This window comes from Henckelia pumila, chromosome 1 (genome assembly GCF_033568475.1).
Source record: "Henckelia pumila isolate YLH828 chromosome 1, ASM3356847v2, whole genome shotgun sequence".
NCBI lineage: Eukaryota > Viridiplantae > Streptophyta > Magnoliopsida > Lamiales > Gesneriaceae > Henckelia > Henckelia pumila.
Window position 1 is genome coordinate 154,048,789 of NC_133120.1, and position 20,856 is coordinate 154,069,644.

Here is a 20,856-nt window from a genome sequence, read left to right on the forward strand (position 1 = left end):
AAAAATATTAATTGTGTTTTTATTTTTACTTACACAAATATTTTAATCGTTAGGATTTGATACCCACGATATGGAATCGTTCCATATCGCAAAATAAAAATTTTTAAACTTCCGCTGCTCCGGGTATCACATCCGTTTGATCTGAGAACACGCGTTCCTACAGTGGTATCAGAGCCAGGTCGTACTTTGATCAAACGATTAAAATTAATCGATTGTATAAAATTTTTAGTCTCGGTTTTTTGAAACAAAACGGAAAAATTTTTAAAATTAAATTTGAAGGGCAATCGGGCAGCGAGCGTCGCTGCCCAAGGCAGCGACGAGCTGCCCACCTCCACGTGGGCAGCCCTGTCCCACGTGGAGGCGGGGCTGCCCGGGAATGTCCCGGGCAGTCCGGAAATTTTAAAATTTTGATTTTTGGAATTTTTTTTTTGAAATTTTTGAAATTTTAGTTTTTGGTCCGATCGAAAATTGTTTTTAATTGGTCCACGAGGCATCGGATCAAATTGTTTGAGTCCGAAATTTTTAAAATTGATTTTTCGATAAATTTGAATTTTTGGAAAATAATAAATTTTATCCGTTAAATTATATTTTATAAAATTAATTATTTTGGTACAATTGATGATAAGATATGATCTTATGAAAGGATAAGATAAAATTTGATTTTATCTTTTTAAATATGATGTCATTGCATGTTATCCAATTATTTAATTATTGAATTAATTATTGGATAATAGGATGATCGATTGCCATGATCAATTTTGTAGGTGTATGTTAGGATATTTACATTTGTTTTTATTGTTGTTGGGTTTTATTAATGGGCTTGGTTTATGGCCCAATTTGAATTGTCATTTGTAATAAAAAGTGGGCCTGGTTGATGGCCCGTTCCCACCCTTAAATATGTATCCCCTAATTGTTATCGAAATTTATTGTAAATTTATTAGACTTAGTGGGAGATAAAGATTTGAAGACAAAGGTGGGCCCAGCAGACAATAAAGACCGAAAAAATGTAAATTGGAAGCTCAATATAATTGGATTGCATTGCATACTTGCATATCACCTAGGATTGGACTTAGACTCGTGATTGGCAACCACGGGTCGATTAGTATTGGAGTCGATCATCCTAAATATAATATATGATATTATTGTAGTATGCATGTTTAGACTAAATTGTATGAATCCCGCAAGCATACAAACTTATGCATGATGAGACAATTTTCAAAATTAAAAATCCCTTATTTTAAATATGATTTAAAATTGATATCAAGATTAACAAAAGAGAATTTAAATATTGTTTAAATATTCCTACCTTCCATCAACGATCAATGTATGAGTTGCCACCCGCGGGCACGGTCCGGCTCATATTATTGGGGGGGCTCGTTCGTCGGAAAGCTGTACATTGGATCGACACATGTTGTAAGTTGGGTGGAACTCCCATGGGATTGGCTCATATTATTGGGGATCCACATGGCGACCGTCCATCACAACTTAATATTGATGGGTTATCTTGACATGTCACAATAAACGGCGTCATATTATTGGGCCCTTATTGGACATGAGGTAAAAAAACATGGGGGTTGCTTTGGAAGCAATTGGGCTCTACCTTTTGAAAATTATGGTTGGCTGATATTATTCGGGACTATAGTTTGTCAATTGGACTCTATGTTCCCATAAAGGAAATCAGTTTCTCGTTTTCACTAGAGGGTAGTGAAATCGTTAAAATAGTGGGAGTGAAATTCATAAAATTAAATTTCGCCATATTTTATGTCTTAGTAAATTAATTAAACAATCATCGATCATTGTTTGTTTCATCTCAGTATATCATTATGATGAATCTTAGTAATCTACATGTTTCAATTCTCGAACAAAACAAACTTTCTGGCGCAAACTATACGGAAAGGTTCCATGAGTTAAGATTGTCCTGAATTCGGAAAAGATTTTCTAAGTGTTAGAAAAGGCTCCTCTGAAAAACAGCCCCGGCTTATGTAACTTCGGAAAGGTTGGCCGAACTAGAGAAATGGTAGGACCATGATCTCAAGGCCAAATGTTACATGCAAAGATGGACAAGTCTAAATAAGTTTGCCATCACTGCAAGAAACCCGGTTATTGGAAGCGCAACTACAAAGAATGTATATCGAGTAGTTACGAACTACAAAGGATATATTTTATAAATGTTTCATTTAATACTACTTCTTGGGTATTGGATACCGGATATTGATCTCACATTTGCAATGATTTGCAGGTGATGACAAGAAGTCGTAAGCTTAGGAAGGGTGAGACCCAGCTGAGGCTCGATAATGGTTCTAGAGTTGAAGCCAAAGCTGTGGGAGACGTTTATTTAGTTTTGCAGAACGATTTTAAGTTATTTTTTAGAGATGTTTTATTTGTGCTAGATTTAGTTAAAAACATTATTTCTATTTCTATGCTTGATAGAGATGGTTTTTCTTGTAATTTTGTGAATGAGATTTGCAATATTTACAAGAATGAATGTTTGATTGGAAATGGACAACTTGAAAACGATCTATATAACTTAAAATTAAAAGACGTTCCAATTAATTATGTTGATAAATCGGTGACAACAAACAAAAGGAAAATCGATAGTCAAAACCCGGCAAACCTTTGGCATGCTAGGCTAGGTCATATTTTCTTAAGGAGGATGAACAAGCTAGTGGGAGAGGGCATGCTTGATATGTCTGATATTAACTCTCTACCTACTTGTGAGTCCTGCCTAAAAGGAAAAATGACTAAATCTCCTTTCAAAGGGAAGCCTGAGCGTAGTCAAAATCTGTTGGATTTGATCCATACAGATGTTTGCGGACCATTTAGTATCGGTACTAAATTTGGTCACACCTACTTCATTACCTTTACTGATGATTATTCTAGGTATGAGTATTTATATTTAATGAAATATAAGTCTGAATCATTTGAAAAGTTCAAAGAATTCAAGGCTGAAGTAGAAAACAAACAAGGTAGAAGTATTAAAGCACTTCGATCGGATCAAGGTGGAGAATACTTAAGTATCGAGTTTTTGAGCTATCTAAAAGAGAATGAGATTCTCTCTCAGTGGAATCCTTCTATGACACCTCAGCTGAATGATGTTTTGGAGCGTCGCAATCGAACTTTGTTGGACATGGTTCGATCCATGATGAGCTTCATTGAGCTCCCACCTTCGTTTTGGGGCTATGCACTTGAAACGGCGGTATTGTTGTTGAACAATCTTCACACCAAAGCAGTGAATAAAACTCCATACGAGTTATGGAATGGCAAAGCTCCTAAGTATTTGTACTTGAGGATTTGAGGATGTCCTGCTTACATGAAGCAGACAGTGGGAGATAAGTTGGATAGCCGATCCACCTTATGTTATTTTGTAGGATATCCAAAGAATTCAATCGGATATTATTTCTATCATCATACTGAAACAAAAGTGTTTGTTTTGAGGAATGCCACCTTCATGGAGAAGGAGTTCTTATTAGATAAGAAAGGCAAGATGATGAAACTCGAAGAAATTCGAGAAGAATCCGAGATACAAAATAACGATCTCATACCTCAAGAACCTTCAGTGGACACGCCTACACCTAGGAGATCCGAGAGGACTTCTAGACCTCCTATTCGATATGGTATTTTTCTTGAAGGGGATCAAAGTGAACCCGACATTGGATGTGATCCAAGAAACTTCAAGGAAGCAATTTCTGATGCGGATTCGAATTTATGGCTTGAAGCTATGCAGTCGAAAATAGATTCGATGCATACAAACCAAGTTTGGTCTTTAGTTGATCCTCCCGATGGAATTTTTCCAATAGGGTGCAAATGGATCTACAAGAAAAAACTTGGGCCTGATGGTAAGGTATTGACCTACAAGGAACGATTGGTGGCAAAAGGTTATATTCAAAGACAAGGAGTTGACTATGATGAAACCTTTTCACCAGTCGCAATGTTCAAGTTCATAAGAATCCTTATTGCCATAGCAGCTTGGTATGACTATGAGATATGGCAAATGGATGTGAAGACTGCATTTCTTAATGGAAACATTAAGGAAGAGATCTATATGATGCAGTCCGAGGGATTCACATCCATGGGAAGCGAGCATAAGGTATGCAAGCTTCAGAGATCAATTTATGGTCTCAAACAAGCATCAAAAAGTTGGAACTAGAAATTTGATGAAACAATAAAGGACTTTGGTTTCATCAAGAACCCGGAGGAACCATGCGTGTACAAGAAAGTAGTTAAGGATGCTGTGACGTTCTTAGTACTTTATATTGATGACATCCTACTCATTGAGAATGATGTAGGGATATTGCAGTCAACAAAGATATGGTTATCAGGTAGATTCTCGATGAAGGACTTGGGTGAGGCGTCCTATATTCTTGGGATACAGATCTATAGAGATAGATCTAAGAGAATGATAGGACTCACTCAAGAGACCTACATCGACACCATAATAAAGAGGTTTTCTATGGATGAGTCCAAGAGAGGACATCTACCTATGTGTCATGGAGTTTCTCTATCCAAGTCTATGTGTCCCAAGACTGAAGAAGAGATAGAGAAAATGACACACGTATCATATGCGTCAGCCATAGGTAGTATCATGTATGGGATGATATCTACCAGACCGGATGTGGCATTTGCTCTGAGTGTCACGAGCAGATATCATGCCAATCCCGATCAAATGCATTGGAAAGCCGTGAAGGATATTCTTAAGTACTTGAGAAGGACTAAGAATATATTCATGGTTTATGGAGGAAGAGAATTGAAATTGGAAGGCTATACCAACTCTAGCTTCCAAAGTGACGTGGATGACTCGAAGTCAACCTCTGGATTTGTATTCATACTCAATGGCGGTGCTGTTTCTTGGAAGAGTTCCAAGCAGGACACCACAGCGGATTCCACCATTGAGACAGAATACATTGCAGCATCAGCTGCTGCTAAAGAGGCCGTTTGGATGAGGAATTTCGTCCAAGAGTTGGGCATAATTCCTGAAGTTGTTGGTCCAGTCCCGGTGTACTGCGACAACACTGGTGCCGTTGCTCAGGCAAAGGAACCAAGGTCTCATCAAAGATCCAAACACATACTGAGGAAATACCACATCATACGGGAGATCATGGAAAGAGGAGACATCACTGTCGAGAGAGTAACCTCTGCAGACAATATCGCTGATCCACTTACTAAGCCCTTGCCGGGACCATTGTTTGACAAACATCGCGAAGCAATGGGATTACGTAGTATGACTAGTTGGCTTTAGGGCAAGTGGGAGATTGAAAGAGTGGGTGCCCGATTAGCCAACTTGTGGCTAAGGGCTTTTATGACTCTATGTAAAACAATCTTTGTTTAATATAATTTACACTTTTATTATGGCATTTACTTTATCTTTCTTCATATTGTTATATTGTGATATACTATTGTTGTTTAGATGAAGACCTTGAATATACTAGTGCATGTAAGATGTGATAGTACATGGGGATGACTATCATGAAACACATCTTATAATCACTGTATATTCTAAACAGTTCCTAGTCAATTGAGCCGTCCGCAAATAAGGATAAGGATCGCTCGAGATTGAGACTAGCATTTGCGATGCCGAGTACCACGTTTCATTGGTATGGAACATAGAGATGTTCAAAGCATGCAAATGGATATTCATATGATGAATGATCTAACAACCCTATCCGGACTTTCCAAGTGGTTATCACTTATCGAGTGTATAAAGTCCGCGGTTTTGGTTGTACACCATTAGTCCTTACTACTTGAAACATCATGGAGACTCTATATTCTAGTACTGTACTTTGACTCTTTTACCGACTCTATTGGGGTCATCAGGTGTCGGGATTGGGTACAGTTACGACACATATAGGAGTCGATGCTTTGTTGTCAAGGATTCACCAATGCTCGCGAGTGTGGATATCCTATGCGATCTGAGGAGATATTAGTGTGACAAATCTCTGGCCAGAGTACATGATGTGCTTTAGGTTACTTGGTTTCCTAGTAGCACATGCGATGTCACTATTTGATCTTCAAGATGCATTGCATAGTTATCGAATCTCGAACGACTCTCGATGTACCAATGGTTGTTGATTCGATCGGGATATATGGATGAAGGGACCGTACTGTACGCTAACCAAAACCTACTGGTTCTTGCAGGCACTATCAGTGATACCTAGAGAATCATGGGGCGATGTTGCTAGATGCTCTTACCATGATTCGATCGGTAAGTCGGAAATTGTTGTTCCGAGTCACAAGGAGTTGTGAGCCCACGGCTAGCTGTATCCCTGAACCATTGAGGGTCACACAAGTAATGGATTACTAAACCCCGTTGAGATAGTTAAATTTAAAGAGTTAAATTTAACGAAAGAGAAGTTGGACTTCTTAACTAAAGGGAGTGGAATTTTCTAAAATGACATAGGGATGAGCTGTTGGAAAACCGTGTTCAGATCAATTGAATCGATACCCGATGCAGCGGAAGTTTAAAAATTTTATTTTTCTTTGATATGAAACAATTTCATATCATGGGTATCAAAACGTTTAACGATTAAATCACACAAGTAAAATAAATAATAATTAATTAAATATTTTACCTCCAATCTCGAAGCGAGATTATGGACACCAACAGAATTTAATCTGCTTTTCTTGTATATCCCGGGAACCGATGGCGTCACGATCAATCACCGGAATAAGGTCCACGAACAGAAAACAGAAACCCTCTGATTGACTGCACTAAAAATCAATCAGAAGTTTTGCGTAGAGAATAAACAGATATGATCTGTTAATTCAGAATTATAATTTTTCACAAAAATCACAAGTCTGAATTTTCTCCAGGAGGGACAAGGATTTCGAAAAACCCTTAGAATATTTAGAGTGTAATTTCGAAAATTATAAGACAAAAAGTGTTTGATTTTCGAACCCAACACCTCTATTTATAGATAATTTCTAGTCATAATTGTATCAAGACTCTAACTCCTTAAAGTCCACAATCCATAACTTAAGCCCAACAAGCCAAGCCCGTTGTTATAGAAATTAATATAAAATTCATCGTGACTCCGATTGATAAACTGATTTCACCAATGTGCACAGAAACCATTTCTGCATCTTTTAGAGTCAAGATAATTTTTTTGAATCTGAATTCAGTGATTTCCAAAAATGCCCATCATTATGTCATTTTAGGAAATTCCACTCCCTTTAGTTGAGAAATCCAATTTCTCTTTCATTAAATTTAACTCTTTAAATTTAACTATCTCTACGGGGTTTTAGTAATCCATTACTTGTGTAACCCTCAATGGTTCAGGAATACAGCTAGCCGTGGGCTCACAACTCCTTGTGACTCGGAACAACAATTTCCGACTTACCCAACGAATCATGGTAAGAGCGTCTAGCAACATCGCCCCATGATTCCCTAGGTATTACTGATAGTGCCTGCAAGAACCAGTAGATTTTGGTTAGCGTACAGTACGGTCCCTTCAACCAAATATCCCGATTGAATCAACAACCATTGGTGCATCGAGAGTCGTTCGAGATTCGATAACTATGCACAACATCTTGGAGATCTATTAGTGACATCGCATGTGTTACTAGGATAACCATTAACCTAAAACACATCATGTACTCTGGCCAGAGATTCGTCACACTAATATCTCCTCAGATTGCATAGGATATCCACACTCGCAAGTATGTGGTGAATCCTTGACAACAAAGCATCGACTCCTATATGCGTCATAACTGTACCCAATCCCGACACCTGATGACCCTCATAGAGTCGGTAAACGAGTCAAAGCACAGTACTAGCATATAGAGTCTCAATGATGTTTCAAGTAATAAGGACTAATGGTGTACAACAAAAAATGCGGACTTTATCCACTCGATAAGTGATAACCACTTGGAAAGTCCGAATAGGGTAGTTCGATCATTCATCATATGAATATCCATTTGCATGCTTCGAACATCTCTATGTTCCCTACCAATGAAACGTGGTACTCTGCATCGCAAATGCTAGTCTCAAACTCGAGCGATCCTTATCCTTATTTTTGGACGGCTCAATCGACTAGGAACTGTTTAGAATATACAGTGACTATAAGATGTGTTTCATGATAGTCATCCCCATGTACTACCACATCTTACATACACTATAGTATATTCAAGGTTTTTATCAAAACAACAATAGTATATCACAATATAACAATATGAAGAAAGATAAAGTCATTGCCATTAATAAAATGTAAATTATATTAAACAAAGATTGTTTACACAAAGAGTCATAAAAGCCTTTAGCCACAAGTTGGCTATCCGGGCACCCACTCTTTCAATCTCCCACTTGCCCTAAAGCCAACTAGTCATATTACGTAATCCCATTGCTTCGCGATGTTTGTCAAACAATGGTCCTGGCAAGGGCTTCGTAAGCGGATCAATGATATTGTCTGCAGAGGCCACTCTCTCGACGGTAATGTCTCCTCTTTCCACGATCTCCCGGATGATGTGGTATTTCCTCAGTATGTGTTTGGATCTTTGATGAGACCTTGGTTCCTTTGCCTGAGCAACGGCACCAGTGTTGTCGCAGTACATCGGGACTGGACCAACAGATTCTGGAATCACACGCAACTCTTGGATGAATTTCCTCATCCAAACCGCCTCTTTAGCAGCAGCTGATGTTGCAATGTATTCTGCCTCAGTGGTGGAATCCGCTGTGGTGTCTTGCTTGGAACTCTTCCAAGAGACAGCACCTCCATTGAGCACGAATACAAATCCAGAGGTTGATTTCGAGTCATCCACGTCACTTTGGAAGCTAGAGTCGGTGTAGCCTTCCAACTTCAATTCTCTTCCACCATAAACCATGAATATATTCTTAGTTCTTCTCAAGTACTTAAGAATATCCTTCACGGCTTTCCAATGCATTTGACCTGGATTGGCTTGATATCTGCTCGTGACGCTCAGATCATAGGCCACATCCGGTCTAGTAGATATCATCCCATACATGATACTACCTATGGCTGACGCATATGGTATATGTGTCATTTTCTCTATCTCTTCGTCAGTCTTGGGACACATAGACTTGGATAGAGAAACTCCATGACACATAGGTAGATGTCCTCTCTTGGACTTATCCATTGAAAACCTTTTCAATATAGTGTCGATGTAGGTTGCTTGAGTGAGTCCTATCATTCTCTTAGATCTATCTCTATAGATTTGTATCCCTAGAATATAGGATGCCTCATCCAAATCCTTCATCGAGAATCTACCTGATAACCATATCTTTGTTGACTGCAACATCCCTACGTCATTCCCAATGAGTAGGATGTCATCAACATAAAGTACTAAGAATGTTACCGCATCCTTAACTACTTTCTAGTACACGCATGGTTCCTCCGGGTTCTTGATGAAACCAAAATCCTTTATTGTTTCATCAAATTTCTGATTCCAACTTCTTGATGCTTGTTTTAGACCATAAATTGATCTCTGAAGCTTGCATACCTTATGCTCGCTTCCCATGGAGGTGAATCCTTCAGGCTGCATCATATAGATTTCTTCCTTAATGTTTCCATTAAGAAATGCAGTCTTCACATCCATTTGCCATATCTCATAGTCATACCATGCTGCTATGGAAATTAGAATTCTTATGGACTTGAACATTGCGACTGGTGAAAAGGTTTCATCATAGTCAACTCCTTGTCTTTGAGTATAACCTTTTGCAACCAATCGTGCCTTATAGGTCAACACCTTGCCATCAGGCCCAAGTTTTCTTTTGTAAATCCATTTACATCCTATTGGAACAATTCCATCAGGAGGATCTACTAAAGACCAAACTTGGTTTGAATGCATCGAGTCTATTTTCGACTGCATTGCTTCAAGCCATAAATTAGAATCCGCATCAGAAATTGCTTCCTTGAAGTTCCTTGGATCACATCCAATATCGGGTTCACTTTGATCCCCTTCAAGAAGAAGACCATATCTAACAGGAGGCCTAGAAGTCCTCTCGGATCTTCTAGCAATAGGCGTGTCTTGTGATGATTCTTGAGGTGTAGGATCGTTAATTTGTATTTCGGGTTCTTCTCGAATTTCTTCGAGTTCCATCATCTTGCCTTTCTTATCCAATAAGAATTCCTTCTCCAAGAAGGTGGCATTCCTTGAAACAAACACCTTTGTTTCAGCAGGATGATAGAAATAATATCCGATTGAATTCTTCGGATACCCCACAAAATAACATAAGATGGATCGACTATCCAACTTATCTCCCACTGTCTGCTTCACGTAAGCATGACATCCCCAAATCCTCAAGTACGAATACTTAGGAGCTTTGCCATTCCATAACTCGTATGGTGTTTTATCTACTGCTTTAGTGTGAACGTTGTTCAACAACAAAACCACCGTTTCAAGCGCGTTGCCCCAAAACGATGGTGGGAGCTCAGTGAAGCTCATCATGGATCGAACCATGTCCAACAAGGTTCTATTACGACGCTCCAAAACACCATTCAGCTGTGGTGTCATAGGAGGAGTCCACTGAGAGAGAATCTCATTCTCTTTTAGATAGTCCAAAAACTCGGCACTTAAGTATTCTCCACCACGATCCGATCGAAGTGCCTTAATACTTTTGCCTAGTTTGTTTTCTACTTCAGCCTTGAATTCTTTGAACTTTTCAAATGCTTCAGACTTATATTTCATTAAATATAAATACCCATACCTTGAATAATTATCAGTAAAGGTAATGAAGTAGGTGTGGCCAAATTGAGTACCAATTCTAAATGGACCACAAACATCTGTATGGATCAAATCCAACAGATTTCGACTACGCTCAGGTTTCCTCTTGAATGGAGATTTAGTCATTTTTCCTTTCAGGCAGGATTCACAAGTAGGTAGAGAGTTAATATCAGACATATCAAACATGCCCTCTCCCACTAGCTTGTTCATCCTCCTTGAGGAAATATGACCTAGCCTAGCATGCCAAAGATTTGCCGGGTTTTGACTATCGTTTTTCCTTTTATTTGTTGTTACCGGTTTATCAACATAATTAATTGGAACGTCTTTTAATTTTAAGCTATATAGATCGTTTTCAAGTTGTCCATTTCCAATCAAACATTCATTCTTGTAAATATTGCAAATCTCATTTACAAAATTGCAAGAAAAACCATCTCTATCAAGCATAGAAATAGATATAATGTTTTTGACCAAATCCGGAACATATAAAACATCTCTCAAAAATAACTTAAAATTGTTCTGCAAAATTAAATAAATGTCTCCTATAGCTTTGGCTTCGACTCTGGAACCATTCCCGAGCCTTATCTGGGTCTCACCCATCCTTAGCTTATTACTTCTTGTCATCATTTGCAACTCATTGCAAATGTGAGATCTATATCTGGTATCCAATACCCAAGAAGTAGTATTAAGTAAAACATTTATTTCAATGTAAAACATACCCTTTGCAGTTCTCAACTGCTCGAGGTATTCCTTGCAGTTACGTTTCCAATGACCGGGTTTCTTGCAGTAATGGCAAACTTGTTTAGACTTGTCGAATTTTGCATGTAACATTTGGCCTTGAGATCATGGTCCAACCATTTCTCTAGTTCGGCCAACCTTTCGGCAGTTACATCAGCCGAGGCTGTTTTCGGAGAAGCCTTTTCTAACACTTAGAAAATCTTTTCCGAACTTAGGACAATCTTAACTTATGGAATCATTCCGTATTGTTTGCGCCAGTAAGTTTGTTTTGTTCGAGAATTGAAACATGTGGATTACGAAGATTCATCATAATGATATACTGAGATGAAACAGACAATTATCGATGATTGTTTAATTAATTTACTAAGACATAAAATATGGCGAATTTTAATTTTATGAATTACACTCCCACTATTTTAACGATTTCACCACCCTCTAGTGAAAACGGGAAACTTTTTCCTTAGTGAGAACATGGAGTCCAATTGACAAATCATAGTCCCGAATAATATCAGCCAACCATAATTTTCAAAAGGTAGAGCCCAATTACTTCCAAAGTAACCCCCATGTATTTACCTCATGTCCAATAAGGGCCCAATAATATGACGCCGTTTATTGTGACATGTCAAGATGACCCATCAATATTAAGTTGTGATGGACGGTCGCCATGTGGATCCCCCAATAATATGAGCCGATTCCATGGGAGTTCCACCCAACTTACAACATTTGTCGATCCAATGTACAGCTTTCCGACGAACGGGCCCCCCCAATAATATGAGTCGGACCATATCCGCGGGTAGCATCTCATACATTGATCGTTGATGGAAGGTAGGAAAATTTAAACAATATTTAAATTCCCTTTTATTAATCTTGATATAAATTTTAAATCATATTTAAAATGAGGGATTTTTAATTTTGAAAATTTGTCTCATCATTCATTTTTATGTATGCTTGCGGGATTCATACAATTTGTTCTAAACATGCATACATCAATAATATCATATATTATTTAAGGATGGTCGATCCCATTATCTATTCGACCCGTGGTTTCCAATCACGAGTCTAAGTCCAATCCTAGGTAATATGCAGGTATGCAATGCAATCATATTACATTGAGCTTCCAATTTACATTTCTTCAATCTTCATTGTCTGCTGGGCCCACCATTTCTTCAAATCTTTGTCTCCCACTAAGTCTAATAAATTTACAATAAATTTCGATGACAAATATGGGATACATTTTTAGGGGTGGGAACGGGCCATAAACCAGGCCCACTTTTATTACATATGACAATCATATTGGGCTATAAACCAAGCCCATTAATAAACACCAATAACAATAAGACAAATGTAAATTCCTAACATACACCTACAAAATTGGTTATGGCAATCGATCATTCCATTATCCAATTTTAAATTCAAAATTTAAATAATTGGATAAACATGTGGTGGCATCATAATTTAAAAGATAAAATTATATTTTATCTTATACATCCATAAGATCACATCTTATCATCAATTGTACCAAAATAATCAATTTTCAAAATTCAATTTAACGGATAAAATATTTAAATTTTCCAAAAATTCAAATTTATCCAAAAATCAATTTTAAAAAATTTTGGACTCGAACAATTCGATCCGATGCCTCGTGATCTTATCAAAAACATTTTTCGATCAGATCAAACACCAGAATTTCAAAAATTCAAAATTTTCAAAAATCAATTTTTAATTTTTCCGGGCTGCCCGGGACAATCCCGGGCAGCCTGTGCCCTGATCGGGCGCGGGCTGGGCAGCCCGCCGCTGCCCATTGGGCAGCGACGATCGCTGCCCTTGGGCAGCGATCCAATCGCTGCCCTTTTTCTTGTCGTCAGAAAAATAAAATTTTTGATTTTTTAAAAATATGTTTTGTTTCAAAAACCCGAGGCCAAAAATTTTTGTACAATCGATTAATTTAATCATTTGATCTGAGCAACCTGTCTCTGATACCACTGTTGGAAAACCGTGTTCAGATCAATTGAATCGATACCCGGTGCAGCGGAAGTTTAAAAATTTTATTTTTCTTTGATATGAAACAATTTCATATCATGGGTATCAAAACGTTTAACGATTAAATCACACAATTAAAATAAATAATAATTAATTAAATATTTTACCTCCAATCTCGAAGCGAGATTATGGACACCAACAGAATTTAATCTGCTCTTCTTGTATATCCCGGGAACCGATGGCGTCACGATCAATCACCGGAATAAGGTCCACGAACAGAAAACGGAAACCCTCTGATTGACTGCACTAGAAATCAATCAGAAGTTTTGCGTAGAGAATAAACAGATATGATCTGTTAATTCAGAATTGTAATTTTTCACAAAAATCACAAGTCTGAATTTTCTCTGGGAGGGACAAGGATTTCGAAAAACCCTTAGAATATTTAGAGTGTAATTTCGAAAATTATAAGACAAAAAGTGTTTGATTTTCGAACCCAACACCTCTATTTATAGATAATTTCTAGTCATAATTATATCAAGACTCTAACTCCTTAAAGCCCACAATCCATAACTTAAGCCCAACAAGTCAAGCCCGTTGTTATAGAAATTAATATAAAATTCATCGTGACTCCGATTGATAAACTGATTTCACCAATGTGCACAGAAACAATTTCTGCATCTTTTAGAGTCAAGATAATTTTTTTGAATCCGAATTCAGTGATTTCCAAAAATGCCTATCACTATGTCATTTTAGGAAATTCCACTCCCTTTAGTTGAGAAATCCAATTTCTCTTTCATTAAATTTAACTCTTTAAATTTAACTATCTCTACGGGGTTTTAGTAATCCATTACTTGTGTAACCCTCAATGGTTCAGGAATACAGCTAGCCGTGGGCTCACAACTCCTTGTGACTCGGAACAACAATTTCCGACTTACCCAACGAATCATGGTAAGAGCGTCTAGCAACATCGCCCCATGATTCCCTAGGTATTACTGATAGTGCCTGCAAGAACCAGTAGATTTTGGTTAGCGTACAGTACGGTCCCTTCAACCAAATATCCCGATCGAATCAACAACCATTGGTGCATCGAGAGTCGTTCGAGATTCGATAACTATGCACAACATCTTTGAGATCTATTAGTGACATCGCATGTGTTACTAGGATAACCATTAACCTAAAACACATCATGTACTCTGGCCAGAGATTCGTCACACTAATATCTCCTCAGATCGCATAGGATATCCACACTCGCAAGTATGTGGTGAATCCTTGACAACAAAGCATCGACTCCTATATGCGTCATAACTGTACCCAATCCCGACACCTGATGACCCCCATAGAGTCGGTAAACGAGTCAAAGCACAGTACTAGCATATAGAGTCTCAATGATGTTTCAAGTAATAAGGACTAATGGTGTACAACCAAAAACGCGGACTTTATCCACTCGATAAGTGATAACCACTTGGAAAGTCCGAATAGGGTAGTTCGATCATTCATCATATGAATATTTATTTGCATGCTTCGAACATCTCTATGTTTCCTACCAATGAAACGTGGTACTCTGCATCGCAAATGCTAGTCTCAAACTCGAGCGATCCTTATCCTTATTTTAGGACGGCTCAATCGACTAGGAACTGTTCAGAATATACAGTGACTATAAGATGTGTTTCATGATAGTCATCCCCATGTACTACCACATCTTACATACACTATAGTATATTCAAGGTCTTTATCAAAACAACAATAGTATATCACAATATAACAATATGAAGAAAGATAAAGTCATTGTCATTAATAAAATGTAAATTATATTAAACAAAGATTGTTTACACAAAGAGTCATAAAAGCCCTTAGCCACAAGTTGGCTATCCGGGCACCCACTCTTTCATGAGCATTTTTGGAAATCACTAAATTCGGATTCAGAAAAATTGTCTTGACTTTAAAAGGTGCAGAAATGGTTTCTAGGCACATTGGTGAAATCGGTTTATCAATCGGAGTCATGATGAATTTTATATTAATTTTTATAATAACAGGCTTGGCTTATTGGGCTTAAATTATGGATTATGGGCCCAAAGGAGTTAGAGTCCTAACATAATTATAACTTAATCTAGTCTAGAAATTATCTATAAATAGAGGTGTAGTGTTCGAAAATTCTAAGCATTCCTTTTGCAATTTTCGAATTACACACAAATATTTTCAAGGGGATTTTTCGAAAATCCTCTACTCCTTTTGAGAAAATTCAGTCTATGATTTTTCTGAAAAGTCACTTTCTGAATTGACAGATCAAATCTGTTTATTCTCTACGATAAACATCTGATTGATTTCTAGTGCAATCAATCAGAGGGTTTTAGTTTTTTTTTCGTGGACCTGATTCCGGAGATTGATCGAGCACGTCACCGGTTCCCGGGATTTACAAGAAGAACAGATTAAATTATGTTGGAGTCCATAATCAAGCCTTTGCTTGAAGAGGTAAAAATATTAATTGTGTTTTTATTTTTACTTACACAAATATTTTAATCGTTAGGATTTGATACCCACGATATGGAATCGTTCCATATCGCAAAATAAAAATTTTTAAACTTTCGCTGCTCCGGATATCACATCCGTTTGATCAGAGAACACGCGTTCCTACAGTGGTATCAGAGCCAGGTCGTACTTTGATCAAACGATTAAAATTAATCGATTGTACAAAATTTTTAGCCTCGGTTTTTTGAAACAAAACGGAAAAATTTTTAAAATTAAATTTGAAGGGCAATCGGGCAGCGAGCGTCGCTGCCCAGGGCAGCGACGAGCTGCCCACCTCCATGTGGGCAGCCCTATCCCAAGTGGAGGCGGGGCTGCCCGGGAATGTCCCGGGAAGTCCGGAAATTTTAAAATTTTGATTTTTGGAATTTTTTTTTTGAAATTTTTGAAATTTTAGTTTTTGGTCCGATCGAAAATTGTTTTTAATTGGTCCACGAGGCATCGGATCAAATTGTTTGAGTCCGAAATTTTTAAAATTTATTTTTCGATAAATTTAAATTTTTGGAAAATTATAAATTTTATCCGTTAAATTAGATTTTATAAAATTAATTATTTTGGTACAATTGATGATAAGATATGATCTTATGAAAGGATAAGATAAAATTTGATTTTATCTTTTTAAATATGATGTCATTGCATGTTATCCAATTATTTAATTATTGAATTAATTATTGGATAATAGGATGATCGATTGTCATGACCAATTTTGTAGGTGTATGTTAGGATATTTACATTTGTTTTTATTGTTGTTGGGTTTTATTAATGCGCTTGATTTATGGCCCAATTTGAATTGTCATTTGTAATAAAAAATGGGGCCTGGTTGATGGCCCGTTCCCACCCTTAAATATGTATCCCCTACTTGTCATCGAAATTTATTGTAAATTTATTAGACTTAGTGGAAGATAAAGATTTGAAGACAAAGGTGGGCCCAGCAGACAATAAAGACCGAAGAAATGTAAATTGGAAGCTCAATGTAATAGGATTGCATTGCATACTTGCATATCACCTAGGATTGGACTTAGACTCGTGATTGGCAACCACGGGTCGATTAGTATTGGAGTCGATCATCCTAAATATAATATATGATATTATTGTAGTATGCATGTTTAGACTAAATTGTATGAATCCCGCAAGCATACAAACTTATACATGATGAGACAATTTTCAAAATTAAAAATCCCTCATTTTAAATATGATTTAAAATTGATATCAAGATTAACAAAATGGAATTTAAATATTGTTTAAATGTTCCTACCTTCCATCAACGATCAATGTATGAGATGCCACCCGCGGGCATGGTCCGGCTCATATTATTGGGGGAGCTCGTTCGTCGGAAAGCTGTACATTGGATCGACACATGTTGTAAGTTGGGTGGAACTCCCATGGGATTGGCTCATATTATTGGGGATCCACATGGCGACCGTCCATCACAACTTAATATTGATGGGTTATCTTAACATGTCACAATAAACGGCGTCATATTATTGGGCTCTTATTGGACATGATGTAAAAAAACATGGGGGTTGCTTTGGAAGCAATTAGGCTCTACCTTTTGAAAATTATGGTTGGCTGATATTATTCGGGACTATAGTTTGTCAATTGGACTCTATGTTCCCACAAAGGAAATCAGTTTCTCGTTTTCACTAGAGGATAGTGAAATCGTTAAAATAGTGGGAGTGAAATTCATAAAATTAAATTTCGCCATATTTTATGTCTTAGTAAATTAATTAAACAATCATCGATCATTGTTTGTTTCATCTCAGTATATCATTATGATGAATCTTCGTAATCCACATGTTTCAATTCTCGAACAAAACAAACTTTCTGGCGCAAACTATACGAAAAGGTTTCATGAGTTAAGATTGTCCTGAATTCAGAAAAGATTTTCTAAGTGTTAGAAAAGGCTCCTCCGAAAAATAGCTCCGGCTGATGTAACTTCGGAAAGGTTGGCCGAACTAGAGAAATGGTAGGACCATGATCTCAAAGCCAAATGTTACATGCAAATATGGACAAGTCTAAATAAGTTTTCCATCACTGCAAGAAACCCGGTTATTGGAAGCGCAACTGCAAAGAATGTATATCGAGTAGTTACGAACTACAAAGGATATATTTTATAAATGTTTCACTTAATACTACTTCTTGGGTATTGGATACCGGATGTAGATCTCACATTTGCAATGATTTGCAGGTGATGACAAGAAGTCGTAAGCTTAGGATGGGTGAGACCCAGCTGAGGCTCGAAAATAGTTCTAGAGTTGAAGCCAAACCTGTGGGAGATGTTTATTTAGTTTTGCAGAACGATTTTAAGTTATTTTTGAGAGATGTTTTATTTGTGCCAGATTTAGTTAAAAACATTATTTCTGTTTCTATGCTTGATAGAGATGGTTTTTCTTGTAATTTTGTGAATGAGATTTGCAATATTTACAAGAATGAATGTTTGATTGGAAATGGACAACTTGAAAACGATCTATATAACTTAAAATTAAAAGACGTTCCAATTAATTATGTTGATAAATCGGTGACAACAAACAAAAAGAAAATCGATAGTCAAAACCCGGCAAACCTTTGGCATGCTAGGCTAGGTCATATTTTCTTAAGGAGGATGAACAAGCTAGTGGGAGATGGCATGTTTGATATGTATGATATTAACTCTCTACCTACTTGTGAGTGCTGTCTAAAAGGAAAAATGACTAAATCTCCTTTCAAAGGGAAGCCTGAGCGTACTCAAAATCTGTTGGATTTGATCCATACAGATGTTTGCGGATCATTTAGTATCGGTACTAAATTTGGTCACACCTACCTCATTACCTTTACTGATGATTATTCTAGGTATGAGTATTTATATTTAATGAAATATAAGTCTGAATCATTTGAAAAGTTCAAAGAATTCAAGGCTGAAGTAGAAAACAAACAAGGTAGAAGTATTAAAGCACTTCGATCGGATCGAGGTGGAGAATACTTAAGTACCGAGTTTTTGAGCTATCTAAAAGAGAATGGGATTCTCTCTCAGTGGACTCCTCCTATGACACCTCAGCTGAATGGTGTTTTGGAGCATCGCAATCGAACTTTGTTAGACATGGTTCGATCCATGATGAGCTTCACTGAGCTCCCACCTTCGTTTTGGAGCTATGCACTTTAAACGGCGATATTGTTGTTGAACAATGTTCACACCAAAGCAGTGAATAAAACTCCATACGAGTTATGGAATGACAAAGCTCCTAAGTATTCGTACTTGAGGATTTGAGGATGTCCTGCTTACGTGAAGCAGACAGTGGGAGATACTTTAAAGAGCTTACATAAGTGCTCAGGGGTACATGACCAATTTCTTGGAGTGCCACATTTATAATAAGCACTCTCATATCTTTTTGAATGATTTTTATTTTCACTCATATTTTCATGCTGCCCTTTTGGGTGGTTCGTGACGTTCTTTTGAGATTAGTTATTGAAGTAACTATCTCGATTATTTTCATATCAACGGCCGTAACCACGACCGCGATCATTTTTACATCCACGTTCATGACCACATCCACTTCCTCGACCACGACCAAAATCTTGTTTATGCCTTTGATTTTGGTTTTCATTTTTCATTACGACATTTGCTTCAGGAAATGTCGTTGATCCAGTGGGTCGGGATTGATGATTTCTTATTAACAATTCGTTGTTCTTTTCTAGTGATATCGAGAGCAACGAATTTAAGTTTTGCCAAATTTGACATGATGGTACTAGAAAAACAACAATGCATTTTATTAGTTAATTTCCATTAATATGACAATACAAAATAATGGATAAAAGACGAGTACAAGTATGTTTAAAAATAGATAAAATGTGTGCGGTGGAAAATCGCTGGTGAGTACAAGACTCGTGAGCATGATGATCATAGCCGTTATGAAAAATAGCCTTATAAATGCCATCATCTTCATCTTCGAAAAATCGAGAAAATATTTTGAGAGAAAGAATGAATTTTGGTGTGATTGAAAATGAGTTTGAGTGAACATATTTATAGGCAAAAAACTAGCCGTTTTGTGACCGTTGGGGGTAAGGAAAAAATTGAGTATGTGTTGAATAAAATTTTTGATAATGATGCAATGCATATAATGATAATCATAATTAAATAATTATGTATATCATATCACATTATTATAAGATTGGTGTCGTAGACAACCTTTTATATAATATTGTAAAATTATACCAATATAGTTAGTATAAAGTCAGGTATAGTATATCATATCACATTATTATAAGATCGGTGTCGTAGACAACCTTTTATATAATAACATGAGATTATACGAATATGGTTAGTATATAAATACACAATAATTTATATCATATCACGTTATTATAAGGTCAGAGTCATAGACAACCTTTTATATAATAACATGAAATTATATATTGATACGTTAATATATATACATAATAAATATATATCACGTTATTGTTTAAAAACCTTAGAGGCTTTTATACTTGTCGTATCCCTTACCGGGAGTGTGGGATGTCGTCTTAACATCCTCCCAGGATTTATAACAAGTTTTGAAAAAAACTATTTTTTTCATAACATGATATTATATATTAATATATACACAATAAAAATATATAAACAGTAAAATAAAAATTCTTACTTGTTGAATATTTTTGACTTCTTCTTGTATTTTGGAGCGTCGGAAAATATAGAGAACCTTCGAGCGATCGTGCTGATAACGTGTTGTGAAAAAGTAAAAATTTATGGTAAAAAGTAAAAACTCCAAAACTCAAAATATATCAAACTCTACACTTTATAATATTTTTCTCTCAACTCAATTGTATTTTTCATCACAAATGAAGACCTATTTATAGATCCACATTTGAGATTAGTCCAAAAATAAATACATCATCATCTACATCATCACACACTAATTTTTCACATTTTACAACTCAATATTCAACATTCAATATTCAACATAATATCAA